A 25,610-nucleotide genomic window follows, 5' to 3' on the forward strand; every position below is an offset into this window, starting at 1 on the left:
CTCTATCTTCTGAACATATGGGAGCAAGCTGCACATATCTTTGAACAGGGAACATAATTCACATATACCTTTCCCATGGACAAGAACATTATTTTATGCAATCTCATTAAATGCAGCTAAGAAGTTCAAGAAATTCAACATTGATATAAAGCTTACATTCTATATTTCCTTTTTTTTTTTCCTTGTGTCCCAGCTGTGTCCCTTTGAGCCTCCTCTCCTCCGGCCTCAGATCCCGTCCAGGATCGTCCTTGGCATTTAATTGTCATCTATTTAGACTGTCTTACTTTTTTTTCAATTTTGGAAAGATATATATAGCCTAAATCTTCCTATTCCACCCCTCCCTAGCACTCCCTTAGTGGGATTAATCACATTTAGAATGTTGCAATGCTATCAACTTCTGACCATCCATTTCTAGAAGTTTCCCTTCACCCCAAACCAAAACCCCTACTCTCATTTCTTAACTCCCCATTGCCCCTTCCCCCACTTCTTGGAATCCCTACTCTACTTTTCATCTCTTTGGTCATATTCTTTGATACTTTCTTTGTGTTTACCATGGGGCTTAAATTTAACCTCTTAAATCTACAACAATCTTGTTTTTCTTTGACGCCAACTTAACTTCAATAGGACACGTAAACTGTGTTCCTATACTCCTCCATTCCCCCACCTTTATGTAGTTCTTGTCAAGAATTACGTATTTTACATTGAGTCCAAAACCACAAATTTATCATTACAGTTTATGTATTTTAGATCCTGTAGGAAGTAAGTAGTGGAGTTATAAATCAACCGTACAGTAGTATTGGTCTTTATATCTACCATGTGATTGTTACTGGAAATCTTTATTTCTTCATGTGGTTTCAGTCAATCATTTAGTGTCCCTTCCTTTCAGCCTGCTTAGGACTGATCTACTGGTGATGAAGTTCCTCAGGTTTTGATTGTCCAGGAATGTTTTCATCTCCACCTCATTTTTAACTTTCAGGTGTTTGTGAATTCTCCAAGTCTCTGATGGTTATTGACTTCTAGTTGTATTCCATTGTGGGCAGAGAATGTTCTTTGAACAAATTCATTTTTACATTTTTTATTTTATTGAGGCTTGTTTTTATGTCCCTGCATACAGTCCATTCTGGAGAAAGATCCGTGATCACTAGTGAAGAACGTGTGTCCCAGTGACCTGGGATGTTATATTCTATATATGTCTGTTAAAAGTCTCTATATCTCTCTTTCATTTCTTTGTTTCTCTGTCAGTAGGGCTCACTTTAGTATCTGAAGTAGGGCAGGTCTTTTATTAGCAAACTCTCTCAGCATTTGTTTGTCTGTGAAAAATTTAAGCTCTCCCTCAAATTTGAAGGAGAGTTTTGCTGGAAAAAGTATTCTTGGTTGGAAATTTTCCTCTCTCAGAATTTTAAATATGTCATGCCACTGCCTTCTCACCTCCATGGTGGCTGCTGAGTAGTCATTACTTAGCCTTCATTGTTTCCTTTGTATGTGGTGAATTGCTTTTCTCTTGCTGCTTTCAGAACTTGCTCCTTCTCTTCAGTATTTGACAGTCTGATCAGAATATGTCTTGGAGTGGGTTTGTTTGAATTTATTCTATTTGGAGTTTGCTGGGCATTTATGCTTTGTGTATTTATATTGTGTAGAAAGTTTGGGACCTTTTCCCCACCAATTTCTTTGAATACTCTTTCTAGACCTTTACCCTTCTCTTCCCCTTCTGAGACACTAATGAGTCTTAAGTTTGGACATTTTATTTTATCTATCATATCCCTGAGATCCATTTCAATTTTTTCAATTTTTTCCCCATTCTTTCTTTTGTCTTTCATTTTCTGTTCTGTGCTCCTCGAGGAGGTTGAGTTGTTGTTTAACTTCCTCTAATCTTGTATTATGAGTATCCAGAGTCTTTTTAATTTGGCCTACAGTTTCTTTAATTTCCATAAGATCTTCTATTTTTTTATTTACTCTTGCAATATCTTCTTTATGCTCTTCTAGGGTCTTTTTTATATCTTTCATATTCTGTGCCATGCTCTTCTTCAAGTCTTTTATATCCTGTGTCATGCTCTCTTTGCCTGTCTGTAGTTCTTTGATTAATTCTGCCAGGAACTGGGTGTCTTCAGATCTTTTGATTTGGGTGTTTGGGTTTGGGTTCTCCATGTCGTCTGGTTTTATCATATGCTTTAAGATTTTCTGTTATTTTTGGCCTCTTGGCATTTGCTTTACTTGATCTTTAATTTGTTAGAATTGCAGTTTGGTGACATACACTTTCTCTAACTAACCAGCAGATGGCCTCCGTGAGTCACTTATTCCCCTCAAGTCAGTTCTCCCCAACTTTGTGTTATGTGGGGATCTGATTCTTTTGGGGTCCAATTGGTGCACTGAATTTGGGTGTGTTGTCAGTGCTGTCTGCCCTCAATGAGGGGTGTGTGCCTGAGTGGTTAGGGAAGAAGGGCAGGTTTAACAATCAAACCTCCCAGGTGTTCCCAGAGATTTAAGGCTGTTCTCTGCCACTGACACAAAAGTCCTTGGTATTGGCGTAGGTTCCCTAGAATTTCCAGCGGTTTCCCCCTCCCTGCTGTGCTTTTCCAGGACCTCTGTTGAGGGGGGGAGGGCCGTGCCATGTCACAAGTGAGCACCGGCCTCCAGGGAAGCCCTGGGCTGCTGGGCTGTGTAGGGGCGTTCCCAGCCCACTTCAAAGATGGTTGAATGGGACGCGTTAACTTCCCCCTTTCTGCACAGCTCCACTCTCCCAGCTCCAGGACAATCATCTGTGGGTGTATTCAAGGCCACTGTCCATGGCCGATATTGTGTCATGTGAGTGGTGCTGCAGGAAAGACTCCCTGTCAGGCTGGGTTTCTTGTCTCGGTTCTGTGCTTTGTGTTCGGCCCTGGGCAGGAGCAGCCCTGCCCGCTGGGGAGACGGCTGCGAGACTGGGCTTCTCAGCTCAGCTCCATGCTGTGTGCTCGGCCCCGGGCAGGAGCAGCCTCGCCCACTGGGGTGAAGGCCATGAGGCTGGGCCACTGGGCTCGGCTCTGCACTGCGTGCTTGGCCCTGGGCAGGAGCAGCCCTGCTTGCTGGGGTGACGGCTGTGAGGCTGGGCCTCTCGGCTCGGGTCTGTGCTGGGTGCTCGGCCCTGGGCAGGAGTAGCCCCGCCCGCTGGGGTGATGGCTGCAAGGCTGGGTTTCTCCCCTTTGTTTCCCTGGACCCGAGACAATCTGCAGTGGGTGTGGGAAGGGGTATCCTCTACCCCAGACACCGAGGCATTAGTCCAGACCACTCCCGTCTTATCTGCAGCTGTTCCCAGGCTTCTCTCTTTAAAAAAAAAAAAAAAAAAAAAAACGCCAGCCCAGCGTCTTCCCCCCACTGCAGCATGGCCAACGGATCAGCCTACTCACTCACTCATTTCAGAATGCAGACTCCTGGTTTCACCAAATGCACATTCCCTGTGGCTTTAGCAGAACTTGTCTGGCTGGTGCTACTTTGGAAGTGGTGTTCTGGGTCCTTTCTGGTTTTTTATCTAGTGTTTTTCATGGAGGTGTTTTTTCTCTGTCTCACCTAGTCGCCATCTTAGGTTCCTCTCCGGTGACATTAACTGTTAAAATTGATTTCCTTTAACTTAAATACTGTCAAATGAATGATAAAATTTATGTCATATGATAAGGGGTAAGATAGGAAAGCAAATATATTTGCTTTATGTGCAAATACAAACATACTCATAACAAAACAAGGAAGAAATATTCATGCCATCATACTCCTCATTTCTGTAACTGGCCACATGGTCATAGGTCATATTTATCACTACCTTCTTCCTCTACCCATTAAATGTTCCCTTTACCCTCAGCAAGCAATTTAGCTGGCCATGGTTCTTTGCCTAGTGGGGTAACCCAAACCTTCATTCCTGGAGTTTCTTGGCCATTTTATTCCTGCCTGGATTGGGTTGTTGCAGTTTTCCATTGATTTAATCACAGGGCATGGTAGTACTAAAAGATACCCTAGGGGATCTCCTGTATTCCAGGAAAACTTTTCTTTTCCTCCATTGTGTAGTTGCAGTGTTATTTCCCCTTGATAGTCAGGAAAAATCAGGCCACCCAGTACAGGAATCCTTATCCTTGCCTGTTGATTCAGAGGCGTAAGAAGCCTAAAGTGGCCAGGTGGTAGTCTTAACTTTCAGTTCAATGGAATTATTGTTGTGTTTCCTGGTGGAAGCATTCATCCTTTTGTAACAAAAAGACTTGAAGACAAGGAAAGCTTAAGCTTGCAGGGACAAGAAGCAAAAATTTTCCTGGTGGATCACTAGGAGTGACAGTGATTGGTGCCACTCCTGTTTCCACCCCTTGATTCCTGGACCTGTGAATCCTGGCTATGGGAGAAAGAGCACCATATAGTGGATGCTGATTCAGAGCATACGCAGCCTTCTGGAGAACACTACCCCAGCCCTGCAAGGTATTGCCACCTAGTTTGTGCCATAATTGAGTCTTCAACAGGCCATTCCAAAGTTCTATCAACCCAGCTGCCTCTGGATGATGAGGAACATGGTAAAACCAGAGAATTCCATTAGGATATGCCCATTCCCTCACTTCATCTGCTGTAATATGGGTTCCTTGTTCAGAAGCAATGTTGTGTGGAATACCATGATGATGGATAAGGCATACTGTAAGTCCATGGATGGTAGTTTTGGCAGAAGCATGTCATGCAGGGAAGGCAAACCCTTATCTGGGGGTATGTATCTATTCCAGTAAGAACAAATCACTGCCCCTTCCATGATGGGAGTCTTCAAATATAATAAACTTGCCACCAGGTAGCAGACTGATCACCTCAGGGAATGGTGCCATATTGGGGGCTGAGTGTGGGTCTCTGCTGTGAGCAGATTGGCCACTCAGCAGTGGCTGCAGCCAGGTCAGAGTTGGTGAGTGGAAGTCCATGTTGGTTGCTGAGCCAATGCATAACCTCCATCCCTACTATCATGGCCACTTTGATCATGAGCCCATTGGGCAATGACAGAAGTTGCTGGGGAAAGATGCTGATTGGTATTCACCAAATGGGTCATCTTATTCACTTGATTATCAAAATCTTCTGCTGAAGTCACCCTCTGATGAGCATTCACATGGGACACAAATATCTTCATGTTTTTTGCCCACTCACAAAAGTCTATCCACATGTCTTCTCCAGATTTCTTTTTCACCAATTTTCCAATCAGGTCCCTTCCAAGTCACTGACCATCCAGCCAAACCATTGGCAACAGCTCATGAATAAGTATACACATGCACCTCTGGCCAGTTGTTCTTCCAAGCAAAGTGAACAACTATGTGAACTGCTCAATATTCCACCCACTGGGAGGATTTCCCTTCACAACTTTCCTTCACGGGCATCCTAGAAATGGGCTACAGTGCTGCAGCTGTCCACTTTCACATGGTGCCTGTATATTATGCAGACCCATCTATAAACCAGTCCCCAGTTTTCTCTTTCTCAGTCAACTGATTGTAAAGAACTCCCCAAGGTGCCATAGCTGTGGGATGGGAAAGAGAAGGTAATGTGGTAGGAGTGGGGGCCATAAGCATTTGGGCCACTTCCTCATGTAACTTACTTGTGCCTTCAGGACCTGCTAGAGCTCTATCTTATGTATACCATTTTCATTTTATGATGAAGTACTGCTGTGCACACCCAACTTTATGGCTTGGCATATCAGAAAATACATAGCTCCTGATAGGTAACTCAGGTCTCATGGTAACTTTGTAGCCAATGGTTTAATGTTCTGTCTCTCCTATGGCCCAATAGGAGGACAAAATATTTTTCTCAAATGGAGAGTACTTATCTGCAATGGATGGTAAGGCTTTACTCCAAAATCCTAAGAGCCTGCATTGTGATTCTCCAATAGGAGCCTGCCAAAGGCTCCAAACAGCATCTTTATTTACCACTTCCAGCACCATTGGATCAGCTGGATCATATGGTGCAAGTGGCAGAGTAGCTTGTACGGCAGCCTGGACCTGTTGCAGTGCCTCATCTTTTTCCAGTCACCGCTCAAAACTGCAAGATTTCCTGGTTACTTGATAAATGGGCCAGAGTAGTATGTTCAAATGAGGAATATGTTGTCTCCAAAATCCAAAGAGGACAACTAAGCATTGTGCCTCTTTTTTGTTCATAGAAGGGGCCAGATGCAACAGCTTATCCTCCCCCATTAGAAGGGATATCTTGACATGCCCCACACCACTGGACACCTAGAAATTTTACTGAGGTGGAAGGCCCCTGTATTTTGTGGGATTTATCTCCCATCATCTGACATATAAATACCTTACTAACAAATCTAGACTAGTTGCTACTTCTTGCTCACTAGGTTTAATCAACATATCATCAATGTAATGCACCAGTGTGATGTCTTGTGGGAGGCAGAAATGATAAAGATCCCTTCAGACAATGTTATGAAATAGGACTGCAGAGTTGATATACCCCTGAGGTGGCACAATGAGTGTATATTGCTGGCCTTGCCAGCTGAATGCAAACTGTTTCTGGTGGTCCTTACTAACAGCTATTGAGGATAAAGCATTTGCCTGATCAATAGCTGCATACAGGGTACCAGTGGATGTACTGATTTTCTCAAGCAAAGATACCACATCTGGAATAGCAGCTGCAAATGGAGTTACCACCTGGTTAAGCTTACAATAATCCACAGTCATCCTCCAAGACCCATCTGTTTTCTGCACAGGCCAAATAGGAGAGTAGAATGGGGATGTGTTGGGAATCACCACCCCTGTATCCTTCATGTCCTTAAGAGTGACATTAATCTCTGCAATCCCTCCAGGAATCCAGTGTTGCTTCTGGTTAAATATTTTGCTTGGCAGGGGCAGTTCTAGCAGCTTCCACTTGGCCTTTCCCACCATAATAGCCCTCACTCTGAGTCAGGGAACCAATATGAGGATACTGCCAGTTGCTGTGTATGCCTACTCCAATTAGACATTCCAGAACTGGGAAAATAATCACAGAATGGATCTGGGGACCTAGTGGATCCTGTGCAAGATGGACCTGAGCTAAGACTACATCAGTCTCCTTACCTCCATAAGCCCCAACTCTGACTGGTGGACCAGAGTGATGTTTTGGGGTTCCTGGAATTAATGTCACTTCTGAACCAGTGTCTAATAATCCCCAACATTTATGATCATTTCCTCTTCCCCAATGCACAGTTTCCCTGGTAAGGGGTCATAAGCCCCCTGGGAAAGGCTGGGAGGAAGATTAACATGTAAATTTTTGGCAGTGTAACAGGATCCTTCTCAAGGGTACCTGGCATTCCCTTCATTCAAGGGGCTCTGGATCTGTAAACTGCCTCAAGTCTGGAAATTGATTAAGGAGCCATGACTCTGTATTTCTGTAATTCAAGGTAGACTTTTCTTCACTTGACTTAGAATTCATCTGCTTATACAGCTCAAACAAGAATTTAGGAGACTGCCCATCTATTTTACTGCTAGGTACTCCATTATCTACCAGCGAATACCATAAGTCTCTGTGAGTCAGATTATTTTGAATGCTGCCTTGAGCCTGTTTTCCATTATGGTAGCCATATCCACCTTGTCTTTGATGATTAACTGCTGCCACGTGGCTTCTGCCTACTGGGGAGCCAATTATCCCCAATTTGTTTAAGGGTGGCAGCTCAGTGACAGCATTTATTCCAGTAATATATGACCTACACACAGAGAAGGGTGACTACAGAGCTCTTCAGGGATGGCAGAGCTAGTATCACAAATTTATTCCACAGAGTCCTGGTAAAAGGTGTGTCCTCTGGACATGCCAGGGATGTGTGAGCAGGTCTTCCATGATAATCCACTCTAACATTCCAATCTCTCTAAGCCTTTGAATCCCCTCCTCTACATTACACCAGGGCAGTTATGGCATTTCAACCTCAGGTAATGTCAGCCACCTTTTGATCCACATTTCAGCCATCTATAGAAACAAACTGTTACCGCCCTTTCAAACCCATCAACCTATGATATTGAATGCAGAATCTTTGCTTAGTGAGCCCATATCTGTAAATTCAGCCTGATCCAACTTTATATTCCTTCAACCATTATCCCATACCCTTAATATCCATTCCCACACATATTCCTCTGATTTCTGTCTGTATAAGTTGGAAAACTCCTTTATTTCTTTTGGAATATTCCAAACTTTCTCATGGGTCACACTTTGTACCTTACCCTTCAAGGCCTGTTTGGACTTTAGTCTAGTTATAGGTCTTGAAGCAAAAACTGGTGGTTGGGGAGGGTCATGAAGAGAATTAGAAGTATCCCTCAAGCCATTTAACTCAGGACATTCTGTGGCAGTTTCATGTCATGAAACAGGATTAATCTCTGCAGACAGAGGAGTGAGGGCTGCTTCCCCAGGGGAAGTGAATACAGGTTTAGGAGGCACTAAAACTTTTTAGGTGCAAGTTGAATGGCAGACTCCTCAGGGCAATCTGGAGGTCTGGAAGCTGTTTCCCCAAAGCCAGGTGGAGATTGGTTAGCTGTCTCCTAATGGCAGACTGGAAGTTGTGGGACTGTTTCCTCAGGACAGATCATTACAGGTATATCTAACAAATACTCAGCAGTATCTAGAGTGCCAATGTCCTCACTGCCATTATTATCAATCTATATGTCTCCATTCCAAGTTTCAGAATCCCATTCTTTTCCAATCACTGTCTTTAATTTAACAGAAGACACCCTGTGATGTTGAGATTTTAATTTAAATTGTAAATCTTCAATTGCACAATGAGACTCTGGGTCTTGTTTTCAGAATCTCAAGTCTCCAGCCATAGGAAATAAGATTTTTTCAGGACACACATCTGTCATATGGTACTTAAGTTTCAAATTTGAATCTTTTAGCACATCCCTTTCTCTTATAACTTTATCCAGTATATCTAAGAGCAACCAGCCAACACCATTATACCTCTTAACTCTGCAAAACTGTGTTAAGGTGTCAAAAACACTGTCACCCATAGCATTTCTTCATACAAGAGTATGATTAGGAGAATCAAACTGTGATATTTTGCATACCTCCATTGCCAACTCTTGCTATTGGCTGTCAGTGCCATCTTGATTATTGGAAATGGAGTCACTAGTGCCTTTGAGTCTAATCAGAGTAGAAAACCAATTGTAAAAGACTATTATAAGATTCTGTTTCTCAAGAACCACTCCTGGTACCAAGTTGTATTAGTTAGGGTTCTGTAGGTAAATAAAATCAACAAGAGATATCTACATAAAAGGTTTTATAAATGTGTCTCATGCAACTGTGGGTATGCACAAGTCCAAATTCCATAGGGTAGGCAGCAAGTTGGCAAATCCAATGAAGATGTTCAATGAACTCAGGTAGTGAACTGGCAACTCGGATGAACTCCTCAGGGAATGCTTCACTGGCTAGCTGAAGAAGGAAAGGTTCTTTATCTTTTACACTTAAAAGCCTTCCACTGATTGAATTAAATACAGCTGATTGCATTCTCTCATTGTGGAAGACACACCCTTTCTTGATGTAATCAGTCAATGCTGCAGCCAATAGACCGATGATTTAGTTAACCAGCCTTCTGGTTTATTAACCAGACAAATGTCCTTGCAGTAACACAGGCCAGTGCTCGCTTGACCAGACACCTGGGTACCATCAGCTGGCCAATTTGACACATGAACATAACCATCACATTTAGTTCATGCTCTTTCTTCCTTTTTGATAAATGAATTTATAGAAATAAATTTCCCTCTCAAAACTCTCTTCATTGCATCCCATGGGCTTTTACATGTTGTGTTTTCATTTTCATTAATCTCTAGATATTTACCAGTTTCTTTTGCAATTTCTTCTTTGACCCACTGTTTTTTAGGAACGTGTTGTTAAACCTCCATGTATTCATGAATGATCTGGTTCTTTGGTGTTGTTGATTTCTAGTTGCATTCCACCATGGTCAGAAAATGTGTTTTGAAAAATTCCAATCTTTTAAAATGTATTAAGACTTGTTTTGTGCTCCAGCATATGATCTGCCCTGGAAAACCTTCCTTGGGCACTAGAAAAGAATGCATATCCTGGTACTTTGGGATGTAACTATATATGTCTGTTAAGTCTAACTCATTTACATATTGTTTAGGTTTGCAATTTCCTTATTGTTGTCTGTCTAGTTGTTCTATCTATAGAAGAAAGTGTTGCTTTTTGAAATCTCCCACTATTATTGCAGACATATCAGTTGGTCCCTTCTTTTTAGCCAATGTTTGTCTCATGTGTTTTGGAGCACCTTGATTGGGTGCATAAACATTTATAATTGTTATTTCTTCTTGGTGAATTATTTATATATAGTGCACTTCTTTGTTTCATATGACATCTTTGCATTTAAAGTCTATTTAGTCTGGTATTAGTATAGGTACCCAGATTTTTTTTGATTGAAGTTTGAGTAGGGTATTTTTTCTATCTTTCACTCTCAGTTTCTTTGTGTCACAGGGTCTAAGATGACTCTCTTGTAGACAGCATGCTGATGGGTCACATTTTTTAATCCATTCTACCAGGCTGTATCTTTTAATTGGAGAGTATAATCCATTCATATTCAAAGTTATTACCACAAAGGGAGTTCTTGAACTAGCCATATTTCCTTTGGTTTTTAGTGGTTATATTTTTTCCCTCTCTTTTTTTTTCCTTTAAGTTATTCCTACTAATAACTCTTCAGTTATATGTTTCTTCCCCAGACTTCTCTCTCTTTTCTTTTTTCTCAGCTGGTAGAGCTTCCTTTGGTATTTCTTTGAGGCCAGGTCTCTTGTTAACAAATTACATCAACAATTGTTTGTCTTTGAAAATTTTAAACTCTTACTCAATATTGAATGAGTGCTTTGCTGGATAAAGGATTCTGGCTGACAATTTTTCTCTTTCAGAATCTTAAATATGTCATATCACTGCCTTTCCACCTCCATGGTGCTTGCTGTATAGTTGGCACCTAGTCTTAAGTTGTTTCTCTTGTATGTGGTGAATCACTTCTCTCTTGCTGCTTTCAGTAGTTTCCCTTCTCTTCAGCATTCAACAATTTAATCAGTATATGTCTCAGAGTAGGTTTATTTGCATTTATTCTATTAGGAGTTTGTTGGGCATCTTGGATTTTCATATTTATGTAATTTAGAAGGTTTGGGAAGTTTTCCTCAACTATGTCTTGAAACACTCTTCCTAGCCCTTTACCCTTCTCTTCTCCTTCTGGGACACCAATGATTCTTATATTTTTTCACTTCATGTTGCCCATCATTTCTCTGAGATCCTTTTCAATTTTTTCAATTTTTCCCATTTGTTCTTTTTTGTGCCTGCATTCATTTTCTCTGTCCTCAAATTTACTTATCCTTTGTTCTGCATCTTCAAAACTGATATTGTGTGTCTCTAGTATATTTTTAATTTGAGCCACAGTTTCTTTTATTTCTATTAGGTCTGCTATTTTTATTTACTCTTGCAAATTCTTCTTTATGCTCTTGTAGAATCTTATTTATGTCCTTTATTTCTTTAGCCATCTTGTTGAAGTTTTTTTGGAGATTTGTTTGTACTTCTTTAATTAATTGCTCCAAACTGTGTGTTTCTTGCAACTTTGTAATTTTTTTCATTTGGTTTGTCCATATCTTCTAGATCCTTCAAGTGCTTTGAAATTTTCTGTTGGCTGTGAAACATTTGCTCGTGTTGCTAGGGTTAATTTGAGAAGTGCAGAATTATTTGAGCATTTATATATAATTAAATTTGCTGGAGTGCAGTTTCCCAATCCTACCAGCAGCTGGAATACTTGAGGAACAACTTGCTGGAGTGCAGTTTCCCTAACCTACAAACAGGTTGTGCTGTGGAGGTACAGCTTGCATGAGTGCAGTTCCCCTTAGCCACCAGCAGGTAGTGCTCTCAAGTAGGTCTTCCCCAAACTTCTCCTCTGTGGTGGGCAGAGTTCAAACTGGGTGGGGAACCAATCAGTGCATCCATTCTCTCTGTGCACTGGGGAATGCCTGCCCTGGGGCTGCAATACAGGCCCTGAACAGGCAGGCAGGGAGTCTGATCAAGGGCACCCAAAGATGGAATGTGGGCCCTGCCTGCCTGTTCTCTGCCTGCCTTGTGTTCATGAGTCTCTGGGGTGTGGGAGGGGCTCTTGATCACCAGTATGTTGCCTCTCCATTCCCAGCTTCTCACTGTTGTGGGGAGAGCAAATGGTGCCCACTTTTCCCTCATGGAGAGCCCCACTGTCTGACTATGGAGGATCATTCCTAGAGTAACTTTTTGATAATATCATTTGTCTTAAGAATTTCTGCTGATAATTATTTTATTTTGGCTTCAAGTTTTCCTGATTGCACTTGATTTTCCCCTCCATTTTCTTCTAAAGCCACTTTTTATTCAAGGATTGCAACAAGTGCTTCTTTTGTTCTTAAACCAAGCTGTTCTAAAACAGCCACTTTTGTTTGTTGCTGATTAATATGCTTTTCTTTATCATGGTATTCAGTAACTAGTGTAGAGTTCTTTCTTTGCAAATAGATGATTTCTTGCTTAGCCCACCAGGGCTTCTCCTCAAAATACTGGAAAGTTTTGCTTTCAGTTCTCTGATAGTGGACTCTCCTTTATATTTCCTTTCAGTTGGGTTTTTATTAGTTATTTCTAACTCTGGCAATCTGTTTTCCAACTGGGGGATGTTTAATTGGTGGAGGATTTCTAAGTTTGTTTTTTTTTTTTTCTGCTGTAAATGCTGCTGTTGATATTTAACCTGTTTCTGCAAGGCTTTTTCCTTCTCTTTAGTCAGTTACTGAGAATGCTTGTTTGTCAAGGCTGCTTCATGTGATGTCCATTCATTCCATAACTTATCTAATTCATGGAATTTTTGGATAATATCTTTTGGGAGAGGTTCAGCTGCCTAGTAACATCATCTAGTGACAGTGTCAATGAAAATGTTTCTTTCTTACTACATTTCAATTTATTTCCAGATTATTTCCAGGTAAATGTTTTAGTGAAAGTTGTGTAAGGAGCTTAAAAGGATTTGTCTCTACCACACTTAAAAATGCAGATGAGCTATATAAAATGGCTGCTGAAGAAACTAAATGCACCTAAGGCCTTTGAATTTTTTTGCCATATTCTTGAGTACATTGCAGAAGATCTATATTTTTCTTTTATAAAGATAAGTTTATTTTTCCACTATGAACATATTTCTTTGATTGAAAATTTGAAGAAGAAAATCAATCCATAATTCAAAAGCCTCAAAAGCACCATTAGGATTTTGGCTTATTATCTACCAGACTTTAATTTTATGGGTGCATATGTATGCATGTGCATGCATGTGTGTTTGTGTGGGTTTTAAATGAGGCTTTCATAATGAAAACTTTTCCTTTAGATATAATTACATCATAAGAAAATTTCCCATATGGCTACAGCCTTCCTATATATAATCCCAATAACTATTTAATATTTTAATGTATTTTTATTGTAAACTTTAACATATATACATAGCAGTGATAAATTTCTGAGTACAATTTTACAAGTAAAGAACAAATTTGAAAAATGTTATGGGTTACAGTTCCACATTTTCAGTTAATTCCATTATTGTAAAATATAACATATATACAGAAAGGTATTAACTTTCAAAATACAGTTCAACAAGCAGATATATAAATAATTTCAAAATATGTTATGGGATACAGTTCCACTGTTTCAGTTCTTTCCTTATTGTGAAATACAGGATATATACAGAAAGGTGATAACTTTCAAAGCACAATTCAACAAATAGTTAAAGAACAAATTTCAAAGAATGGTAAAGGTTACAGTTCCACCACTTCAGATATTCCTTCTAGCTCTTCTAATACCCTAGTATCTAAATATATATATATTTATATAAAATTTCAGTAGTCATAATCCTTTGTTAAATCCTCTCTTGTCCCTTGCTACCTTTTCCTCTTGTTTAATCACATTCTCAATCTTCATGGGTGTCTAGGCAGTGACCACCCTAACTTGTTCATGTTGAAAAGGGGTGTTGAAATTATGGGGAAGTGGGCTGTATCTGACTGTTGTTCTTAAAGAGGCTGTTGCCTCTGCATTTTAGGACTTGGCTGGCATAGGAACACTATGGTAGATTTAAGTTTCTGAAAGAGAAAGCTTAGTGAATCTTTTATAGAATCTCAGATAAGGACCTAGGTATTTTGGGATTACTGTTGATAAGGCATGGCATACTGTGGCCATTTGGGTTATCTAGCTGGAGGTGCATAAGACAAATCTCCAGGATGGCCTCTTAACTCTATTCGAGATCTCTTAGCCACTGTAACCTTATTTTATTCCCTTTTTTTTCCACCTTTTGGTCAAGTAGGCATTTCCAATCCTTTGATGCCAGGGCCAGACTCATTTCTGGGAGTCATGTCCCATGTCACCAGGCAGATTCATTCCCCTAGGAGTCATGTCCCAAATGGGGGGCAAATTAATGAATTTATTTGCAGAGTTGGGCTTAGAGAGAGAAATGCCACATCTGTTCAACAAGGTCTCTGGAGCTGTCTCTTAAGGCTAATTATAGGAAACCTTAGTCTCCCATTTACAGCCCTGGATTTCACAAGAGCAACCCTCAAGATCAAGGGCCCAATTAATTAAGTAGGGGTTTACTAATTTCACATAACATACATTCTGTCCCATGATAAAAAGTTTCTCACATTATCTTCACTTAGTGGTACAATCATCACCCTCAATTTTAAACAATTATCATGACGTACAATATCCCAGAACTCTTATCAGCCATTAATTATCCATGTTTTGTATTAGCATAGTGCTGGTAAGATATTCATAATAAATATAGTCTATATTATGTAATGTGTAGTTTTTCCATATACCATTCTATTCTTAACTCTTTGCCCCAGTGTCATACCTTATAAGTATATCATCCTAACACTTATTTATATTTGTAGTGCTACTCAGTGAGTTACATGCTTTTAAACAACCACTTTTGGACATGTTCACCTTCAATGCAGTACTTTTATTTATAATACCATTAAAAAACCATAATCACATGGGTTCACTCCCATACCATTAAGTTCATCCTCATTATCATGTCTGTACATATTGTACTGTCATTCCCCCTTCACTAGATTCTATCTCTAGGTCCCCTATAATATACATTATAAGACAGTAATTTTACATTGTTCATGGAGTTCACATTAGTGGTAACACAGTATCTCTTCTTTTGTGACTGACTTATTTCACACAGCATTGTGTCTTCAAGGTTCATCCATGTTGTCATATGTTTCAAGACCTCATTCCATCTTACTGCTGCATAGTATTCCATCATATGTATATACCACATTTTATTTATCCACTCATCTCTTGAAGGACACTTGGATTGTTTCCATCTCTTGGCAATTGTGAACAATGAGCATTGGTGTGCAAATGACAATTCATGTCACTGCTTTCATATTTTCTCCATATATACTGAGAAGTGGAATTGCCAGATCATAGGATAACAGAATATCTAGTTTTCTGAGAAACCACCAAATTGTCTCCCACAGTGCCTGTACCATTCCTACCAACAGTGAATAATAGTACCAATTTATCCACATCCTCTCCAGCATTTGTAGTTTCCTGTTTGTTTAATGGCAGCCATTTTTATTGGTGTGAGATGATATATCAATGTCTTGATTTGCACTTCCTTAGAAGCTAGTAAATATAAACATTTTTCATGAGTTTTTAGTCACTTATATTTTCTCTTCAGAGAAATGTCCTTTTATAACTTTTGCCCATTTTATAATTGAGCCGTTTGTACTCTTGTCATTGAGTTATAGGATTTCTTTATATATGCAAGATATCAATCTTTTATCAGATACATGATTTCCAATTTTTTTCTCCCATTGCATTGGCTGCCTCTTACATTTTTGAAAAATTCCTTTCAGGTACAGAAGCTTTAGATTTTGAGGAGTTCCAATTTACCTATTTTTTTCTTTTGTTCCTTATGCTTCTGTTGTACAGTCTAAGAAGCCACCTCCTAATACTAGGTCTTGAAGATGTTTCCCTACACTATCTTCTAGAAGTTTTATGGTACTGTCTCTTATATTGAGGTCTTTGATCCACTTTGACTTAATTTTTTATATGGTGTGAGGTAGAGGTCTCTTTCATTTTTTGGATATGTATACCCAGTTCTTGAAGTCCCATTTGTTGAAGAGATTATTCTGTCCCAGTTCAGTGGATTTGGGAGCCTTATCAAAAATCAGTAAACTGTAGACCTGGGGGACTATTACCAAATTCTCAATTTGATTCCATTGGTCAATATGTCTATCTTTGTGCCAATACCATACTGTGTTGACTTTATAGTAGGCTTGAATTCAGGACTTGTAAGTCCTCCCATTTCAATTATTTTTTTTAAGAATATTTTTAGCAATTCAAGCCCTTTTCCCTTCCAAATAAATTTCATATAACTAGATTTTCCAAGTCTGCAAAGTAGTTTGCTGGAATTTTGATTCAAATTTTATTGAATCTGTGGATCAGTTTGGGTAGGATTGACATCTTCATGATGTTTAGCCTTCCTACCATAAACATGGAATATCTTTCCATTTCTTTAGGTCCCCTTTTATTTCTTTTAGTAAAGTTACACAATTTTTGTGTACAGGTCTTTTACATCCTTGGTTAAGTTTACTCCTAGGTACTTGGATTTTTAGTTGCTAATGTGAATGGAATCTTTTTCTTGAGTGTCTCTTCAGTTAGATCATTTCTAGTGTATAGGAACATTATTGAATTTTCACTTTAATCTTGTATCCTGCCCCTTTGCTGAATTTGATTATTTACTCAAGTAGCTATGTTGTTGATTTCTTGGGACTTTCCAAAGATGTGATCATATCATCTGCTAATAACAGCAGTTTTACCACTTCCTTTCCAATTTGGATGCTTTTTATTTCTTTGTCTTGCCAGATTGCTCTGCCTAGAAATTCTAGCACAATGTTGAATAATAGTGGTGACAGCATGCATCCTTGTCTCATTCCTAATCTTAGGGAGAAGGGTTTTAGTCTCTCACCATTGAGTACTGTGCTGGCTGCGGGTTTTTCATATATGACTTTTATCATATTCAGGAAGTTTCCTTCAATCCCAAATTTTTGAAGTGATTTTATCAAAAAAAGTATGCTGAATTTTGTCAAATGCTTTTTCAGCATCTATTGAGATGGCCATTTGATATTTCCCTTTCAATTTGTTAATATGTTGTATTACATTGTTTGAATTTTTTTTATGTTGAACCAACTTGCATGCCCCAAATGATTCCCACTTGGTTGTGCTGTGATTTTTTTTTTAATTTTATTTTGTAATAAATTCAAACTTACAAGAACAGTTACAAAAACAATAAAAACCCCATACACAGAACTCCAGCATGCCCTGACCCCCCTCCCCCGATACATGAATCCACCAACTTTAACATCCTGTCACACCACCATTTCTTTCTTTCCCTCCCTCCCTCCCTATCTATGATCCATCATCTATTGCTCTGTCTTCTGAACATATGAGAGCAAGCTGCACACATCCTTGAACAAACAATATAATTCACATATAAATTTCCCATGAACAGGAAAATTCTTTTATGAAATCCCATTAAGCACAGCTAAGAAGTTCAAGAAATTGAATATTGATACAAAGCTTGCATTCTATATGTCCTTCCTTTTTATTTTCTTATGTCTCATCTGTGTCCCTTTAAGCCTCCTCTCCTCCATTCTCAGATACCATCCAGGATCATCCTTGGCATTTAACTGTCATCTATTTAGACTGTCTTTTTTTTCAATTGTGGAAAAATATATACAGCCTAAATCTTCCCATTCCAACCCCTCCCTAGCATTCCATTAGTGGGATTAATCACATTTAGAATGTTGCAATCCTATCACCTTCCCACCATCCATTGCAAGAAATTTCCCTTCACCCCAAACAGAAACACTGCACTCATTTCTTAACTCCCCATTGCCCCTTCCCCCACTTCTCATAACCCATACTCTACTTTTCATCTCTATGGCCATATTCTCTGATACTTTCTTTGTTTTTACTGTGAAGCTTAAATTTAACCTCTTAAATCTATAACAATCTTGTTTTTCTTTGATACCAACTTAACTTCAATAGGACACATAAACTGTGCTCCTATACTCCTCCATTCCCCCACCTTTATGTAGTTCTTGTCAAAAATTACATATTTTACATTGAGTCCAAAACCACTAATTTATCATTACAGCTTATGTAATTTACATCCTGTGGGAAGAAAATAGTGGAGTTACAAATCAAAAATACAGTAGTATTGGTATTTATATTTACCATGGGATATTTACTGGAAATCTTTATTTCTTCATGTAGTTTTGGTCAATTGTTTAGTGTCCCTTCATTTCAGCCTGCTCAACTCCCTTTAGCTTTTCTTATAGGACTGATCTACTGGTGATGAAGTCCCTCAGCTTTTGATTATCTGGGAATGTTTTCATCTCTCTCTCATTTTTACCCTCCAGGTGTTTGTGAATTCTCCAAGTCTCTGATGGTTATTGACTTCTATTTGTATTCCATTGTGGTCAGAGAATGTGCTTTGAACAATTTCATTTTTTTTTTTAATTTCTTGAGGCTTGTTTTATGTCCCAATATATGGTCCATTCTGGAGAAAGATCCGTGGTCTCTAGAGAAGAATGTGTGTCCTGGTGACCTGGGATGTAATGTTCTATATATGTCTGTTAAATTTCTATCTCTCTCTCCTTCCTTTGTTTCTCTGTTGGTAGAGCTCCCTTTAGTATCTGAAGTAGGGCAGGTCTTTTATTAGCAAAATCTCTCAGCATTTGTTTGTCTGTGAAAAATTTAAGTTCTCCCTCAAATTTGAAGGAGAGTTTTGCTGGATAAAGTATTCTTGGTTGGAAATTTTTCTCTTTCAGAATTTTAAATATGTTATGCCACTGCCTTCTTGCCTCCATGGTGGCCACTGAGTAGTCACTACTTAGCCTTCATTGTTTCCTTTGTATGTGGTGAATTGCTTTTCTCTTGCTGCTTTCAGAACTTGCTCCTTCTCTTCAGTATTTGACAGTCTGATCAGAATATGTGTTGGAGTGGGTTTATTTGGATTTATTCTATTTGGAATTTGCTGGGCATTTATCCTTTGCATATTTATATTGTGTAGAAGGTTTGGGAAGATTTCCCCAACAATTTCTTTGAATACTCTTTCTAGACCTTTACCCTTCTCTTCCCCTTCTGGGACACCAATGAGTCTTAAATTTGGACGTTTTATTTTATGTATCATATCCCTGAGATCCATTTTGATTTTTTTTTAATTTTTTCCCCATTCTTTCTTTTGTTCTTTCATTTTCTGTTCTGTGGTGCTCGAGGATGCTGAGTCACTGTTTGAATTCCTCTAATCTTGTATTATGAGTATCTAGAGTCTTTTTAATTTGGCCAACAGTTTCTTTTATTTCCATAAGATCTTCTATTTTTTTATTTACTCTTGCAATTTCTTCTTTATGCTCTTCTAAGGTCTTCTTCATGTCCTTTATATCCTGTGCCATGCTCTTCTTCATGTCATTTATATCCTGTGTCATGCTCTCATTGTTTGTCTTTAGTTCTTTGATTAATTGCACCAAGTATTGTGTCCCTTCTGATCTTTTGATTTGGGTGTTTGTGTTTGGGTTCTCCATATTGGCTGGTTTTATCATATGCTTAAAATTTTCTGTTGCTTTTGGCCTCTTGGCATTTGCTTTACTTGATAGGATTCTTACAGGTTATAAAAAATATCAATCTCTAATTTGTCTGATCTACAGCTTGATGGCACACACTTTCTCTAACCAGCAGATGGCATCCACAAGTCATCTATTTCCATCAAGTCAGTTCTCCCCAACTTTGTCTTTGTGGTGTGTGGAGATCTGATTCTTGTGCAGTTCAATAGGTGCACTAAGTTTGGGGTTGTTGTTGGTGCTGTCCACCCTGAATGTGGGGCATGTTTCTGAGTGTTTAGGGATGCAGGGCAGCTTTAATAATCAAACCTCCCAGGTGTTCCTGGAGATTTAAGGCTGTTGCAAGAGTCTAAGTGTTCATTTCAGTCTTGCCACAGATTGTGTCTGCCACTGATCCACAAGTCTTGGGATTGGTGTAGGGTCCCTGGGATTTCTGAGTGGGTCCCCCTTCCCAGCCATGCTCTTCCAGGACCTCTGCTGAGGGAAGGTTTTGCCACATCACAAGTGCACACCAGCCTTCCAGGGAAGCCCTGGACCACTGGGCTGTGCAGGGGTGTTCCCAGCCTGATGTAAAAATGGTTGAATGGGGCATGTTAATTTCCCCCTTTTGGCACAGCTCCACCTTCCCAGCTCCGGGACAGTTAGCTGTGGGTACACTAAAGGCCACTGTCCATGGCTGATATTGTGGCATGTGCATGGCACTGTGGGAAACACTCCCCATCACACTGGGTTTCTTGGCAGGGCTCTGGGCTGTGGATCCAGCCCCAGGCAAGAGTGTCCCCAGCCTGCTGGGGAGATGTCTGCAAGGGGTCTGATTTATTTCTCCTTTTGGCTCCCCTCTGCCCCCCTGGCCCTGAGACAATCAGCAGTGGGTGTGGGATGGGCTATCCTCCATGCCAGATGCCAAGGCATTGGTATAACCAGCTCCTGCCATGCTTCACTGTGTGGTTCTCCCCATCATATCCATGGCCACTCCTGGGTTTTTTTTTTTTTTTAAAGAACTAGTCTGTCTTCAAATGCCAACCCATGGTTTCCCCACACTGTAGCATGGCCACCAGACTTTCAGCCAGCTCACTCACTCATTTCAGAATGCAGACTACTGGTTTCACCAAATGCATGGTCCCTGTGGATTTAGCAGACTTTGTCCAGCTGGTGCATCGCTGGAACTGGTATTCTGGGCCACTTTCTGGTTTTTATCTAGTATTTTTCATGAAGGTGTTTTTTTGCCCATCTCACCTAGCCACCATGTTAGGTTCCTCTGTGTGATTCTTTAATGTGTCTTTGGATTCAATTTGCAAGTACTTTTTGAGAATTTTTCATCTATATTCATTAGAGACTGGCCTGTAGTTTTCCTTTGTCATGGCATCTTTATTTGTTTTAGGCACTAGAGTGATGTTAGCTTCATAAAATAAGTGAAGTAGTGTTCCATTTTCTTCCATTTATTGAAAGATTTGAGCAGGATTGGTGTCAGTTCTTCATTGATGTTTGAAAAAATTCCCACTTTGATGTCATCTGGCCCTGGACTTTTATTTGTAGGATGCTCTTTGATGACTGATTGAATGACTTTACTTGTGATTAGTTAGATGAGGCCCTCTATTTCTTCTCAGGCCAGTCTAGGTTGTTCATGTGTTTCCAGGAAATTATCCATTTCCTCTAAATTCTGTATTTTGTTGGCATACTATTGTTCATAGTATCCTTTTATGATTTCTTTTTTAGTTTCTTAGGGATCCAGAGTAACGTCCTATCCCTCATTTATGACTTTGTTTTTTGTGTAGTCTCTCTTTTTGTCTTTGTCAATCTAGCTAAGTGTTTGTCAATCTTGTTGAGCTTCTCAAAGAACCAACTTTTGGTTTTTTTCATTCTCTCTACTGTTTTTTGTTTTCCTTTTCATTTATTTCTGCTTTAATCCTTGCTATTTCTTTTCCTCTACTTGCTTTAGGGTTGGTTTTATGATCATTCTCTAGCTTCTTCAGTTGTTCTGTTAGTTCTTTGATTTTAGCTCTTTCTTCTTTTATAATGTATGCACTTAGAGCTATAAATTTCCCCCTCAGCACCACCTTCACTGCATCCCATAGATTTTGGAATGTTGTTTTCTTGTTTTCATTCATCTCTACTTAGCAATTTCTCTTTAAATTTCTTCTTTGACCTCTGATTATTTAGGAGTTGGTTCCTTGACGTCCATATATTTGTGAATGTTCTGTCTCTCTGATGGTTATTTACTTCTAGTTGTATTACATTGTGGTCAGAGAATTTGCTTTGAATAATTTGAATCTTTTAAAAATTACTGAGGCATGTTTTATGCCACAGCATATGATCTATCCTGCAGAATGTTCCATGAGAACTAGAAAATAATGTATATCCTGGTAATTTGGGATGTAATACTTTCTATATGTCTGTTAAGTCTAATTCATTTATCACATTGTTTAGGTTTTCAATTTCTTATTGATCTTCTGTCTGGTTGTTCTAACTATTGATGGGAATGGTGTATCGAAGTATCCCACAAATATTGTAGAAATGTCTGTTGTTTCCTTCAGTTTTGTCAGTGTTTGTCCCATATACTTTGGATCACCTTGATTCAGTGCATAAACATTTATGGTTGTTAGTTTGTCTTTGTGAATTCTCTCTTTTATTAGTATACAGTGTTCTTGTTTGTCTCTTATGACATCTTTGCATTGAAAGTTTATTTTATCTGCTATTAGTATTGTTACCCCTGCTTTCTTTTGTCTAGAGCTTGTGTGGAATATTTTTTCCATACTTTCATTTCAATCTCTTTGTTTTGCTGGGTCTAAGATAAGTCTCTTGTAAACAGCATATTGATAGTTCATACTTTTTCATCCATTTTGCCAATCTATATCATTAATTGGGGACTTTAATCCATTCACAATCAATGTTATTACTGTGAAAACAGTTCTTGAATCAGCCATTTTATCCTTTGTTTTTTTTGTTGTTGTATCTATTTTTTCCCTCTGTTTCCTTTTAATTACCCTGACTAATACTCTTCAGTTCTGTGCCCTTCTCCCAGCCTCTCTCCTTTCTTTTTTCTCAGACAGTAGTGCTCCCTTTAGTATTTCTTGCAAGGTAGGTCTCTTGTTAACAAATTCTCTCAGTATTTGTTTGTGAAAATTTTAATCTCTCCCTCAATTCTTTTATTGAACATTTTGATGGGCAAAGAATTCTTGGCTGCAATTTTTCTCTTTCAGAATTTTAAATAGGTCATAGCACTGCCATTTCACCTCCATAGTGCCCACTGAGTAGTCAGTACTTAGTTTTATGTTGTTTCCCTTTTATGTGGTGAATTGCTTCTCTCTTGTTGGTTTCAGAAATTTCTCCTCTTCAGCATTTGACAATCTGAACAGGATATGTTTCAGAGTGGGTGTTTTTGATTTACTCTATTTAGACTTCATTGGACATCCTTTATTTTCATAGTTATATCATTTAGAAGGATTGGGAAGTTTTCTCCAACAATGCATTTGAATATTCTTCCTAACCCTTTACTCCTCTCTTCACTTTCAGCAACACCAATGACTCATATATTTGTGCACTTCATGTTGTCTATCATTTTCCTGAGATTAATTTCAAATTTTAGAATTTTTCACCATTTGTTCTTTTTTGCTTTTGCATGCTATCACTCTGTCCTCTTGTTTGCTAATTCTTTCCTCTGCATCTTCATATCTGCTGTTGTGTGTCTCAAGTTTATTTTCATTTAGATCAGCAGTATGTTTCATTTCCATTAGATCTGCTATTTTTCTAGTTACTCTTTCAAAATTTTTATGCTCTTCTAGGGTCTTCCTGATGTCCTTTATCTCCTTAGCCATCTCATTGAAATTCTTTTGGATATTTGTTTGTACTTATTTGATTAATGGCTCCAAGTTCTGTGTCTCCTCTGGCTTTTTAAATTGACCATTTTGGTTGTATGTATCTTCTGGTTTCTTCAAATGCTTTATGATTTTCTCATGTTTTTGGCCTCATGGCATTTGGTTATCTTGATAAGGTTATTTTATCAGGATCGTTTGATCATTTATCTATCATTTGGTAAAGCTAAAGCTTGTTCAAGTGCACTTTCCCTGTCCTACCAGTATATGGCATCCTTGAGACACCTTTTACCCACAAGCAAGCTCTCCCCTGATTTCATCTATGTGATGGATAGTGTCCAAACTTTGTGGAAATCCAATCAGGACACCACTTTTCTGTGTGCACTGGGGACTGACAGCCCTGTGGTAAGGGAGTGGGTCCTGCACAATTCAGCAGGGTGTCCACTCCAGGGCACAGTGGCCTTGGTAATTCCTGGGGCTGAGAGTGGACCACTCTGGGTCTGTGGAGCTCTGCATTTCACTTTCCAGCTCAAATGCACCACAGTCCCTGTCCATCATGCACCTGCAAGTCCCTGGTGTTGGGGAAGGGATCCTGGCACTTCCGTGCATTTCCCTTGCCTCCCAGCTGTGCACACCACTGGCTTCCATGAAGGAAGAGTGGTTGCAGTCATAAGTCCACAAATCCCAAGTTCTCTCACAGGAGCTCTCAGCTGTGTGGCTGTGAAGGTTTATCTCCCCAGCCAACTGCTGAGATGGGTGCATGGGGCTTAGAAAGCTACTCTCTCCATGCTTAGCAGATGGCTATAGCTGCCAGTCCCCAGAATAGGAACTCTTGGCCACAGAGCTGTGAGGGGTTATCTCCCCAGTCAACTGCTTAGGTGGGTGCACAGGGCATGGAAAACTGTCCCTTTCCTTGCTCATCTGCTGGCTCCAATATCCAATCCCCAGTATGGGAACTCTCAGCCATAAGGCTGTGAAGGGTTATCACCCCAGCCATCTTCTGAGAAGGGTTCATGAATCATGGAAGGCTGACCCCTCCATGCTTCTCAGCTGGCTCCAACCACCTGTTCCCAGTGATGTTCTGGGCTGAACATTCACACATTCAATATGTAGTCTCTTTGCCTCTCCAGCTATATCAAAACTATGTGGTGTAGAGATCCCTGTCCAGTCAGTGGCACCTGGAACTGCTGTTATGGAGCACTTTTGGTCCTTAATCTAGCATTTTTCACAGAGGAGAATTTTGCTTTGCCTGTCCTAACCCACCATCTTCCAGGAAGTCCAGAGACCTTGCTGAAATTTTCAACTTTGAAAATCTTCCTCAGATGTAACAAGGTTATACAGAATAATGGATCAGTATCATCAGCCATTCAGATAACTAAATCTTTTCTGTGAACTGGATTAGAAACTAATTGTAGTTCAATTGTTACTCTAACACTTACTTTTCTCACAGCCTTTACATTTCACTTGAAATCGAACACTCTTCTCACAGTCTACATTTCATTTGAAATGGATCCATTTGCTGGAACAAAACCTGGCTCATGATGGACTGTTGCCCTGGCTGGTGTGGAAAAGTCCAATAGGCCAGGCTCTCACTACTAACCTGAAAGGCATAGGGGACCTGGTAAAATTTGAGTTTGTCACTCTGCTTCCATGGAGGAGGCAAGGAGAGAGAAATAAGAGGGATGATGGAGGAGTTAAGGACTAACTCTATCCCAAGAGAATAATCTAATATAGCAACCTTTTTGTGAACTTGTTCCTACTATACCCATCAGAAATTAACAGACCGTAGTCATTTCTGGGCATTCCCAGAATGTTAAATTTACCCACAATAGCTTATCTGCTGTTATTGGTTATCATTCCTCCTTCCTTAATTACTCTCTATTACTAGTTCCCCTACATTCTACATTATAAACCATTTGTTTTACATTTTCTATGTTCACATTAGTGATAGCATGTAATATTTCTCTTTTTGTGCCTGGCTTATTTTGCTCAGAATTATGTCTTCAAGGTTCATCCATGTTGTCATGTTTCACGACATTGTTCCTTCTTACAGCCATGTAGTATTCCATCATGTGTATATACCACATTTTATTTACCCACTCATTTGTTGAAGGGCATTTGGGTTGTTTCCATCTTTTGGCAATTGTGAACAATGCAGCTGTGAACATTGGTGTGCAGATAACTGTTC

At 39.5% G+C, this 25,610-nt stretch overlaps 1 pseudogene; it reads right to left on the reverse strand.

Annotated features, from left to right (window-relative positions):
- Positions 1-24,962, reverse strand: part of LOC119522285 — a 33,384-nt pseudogene extending 8,422 nt beyond the window's left edge.
- Between the last annotated feature and the right edge of the window lie 648 nt (positions 24,963-25,610).

Source organism: Choloepus didactylus, chromosome X, assembly GCF_015220235.1.
Source record: "Choloepus didactylus isolate mChoDid1 chromosome X, mChoDid1.pri, whole genome shotgun sequence".
Taxonomy (NCBI): domain Eukaryota; kingdom Metazoa; phylum Chordata; class Mammalia; order Pilosa; family Megalonychidae; genus Choloepus; species Choloepus didactylus.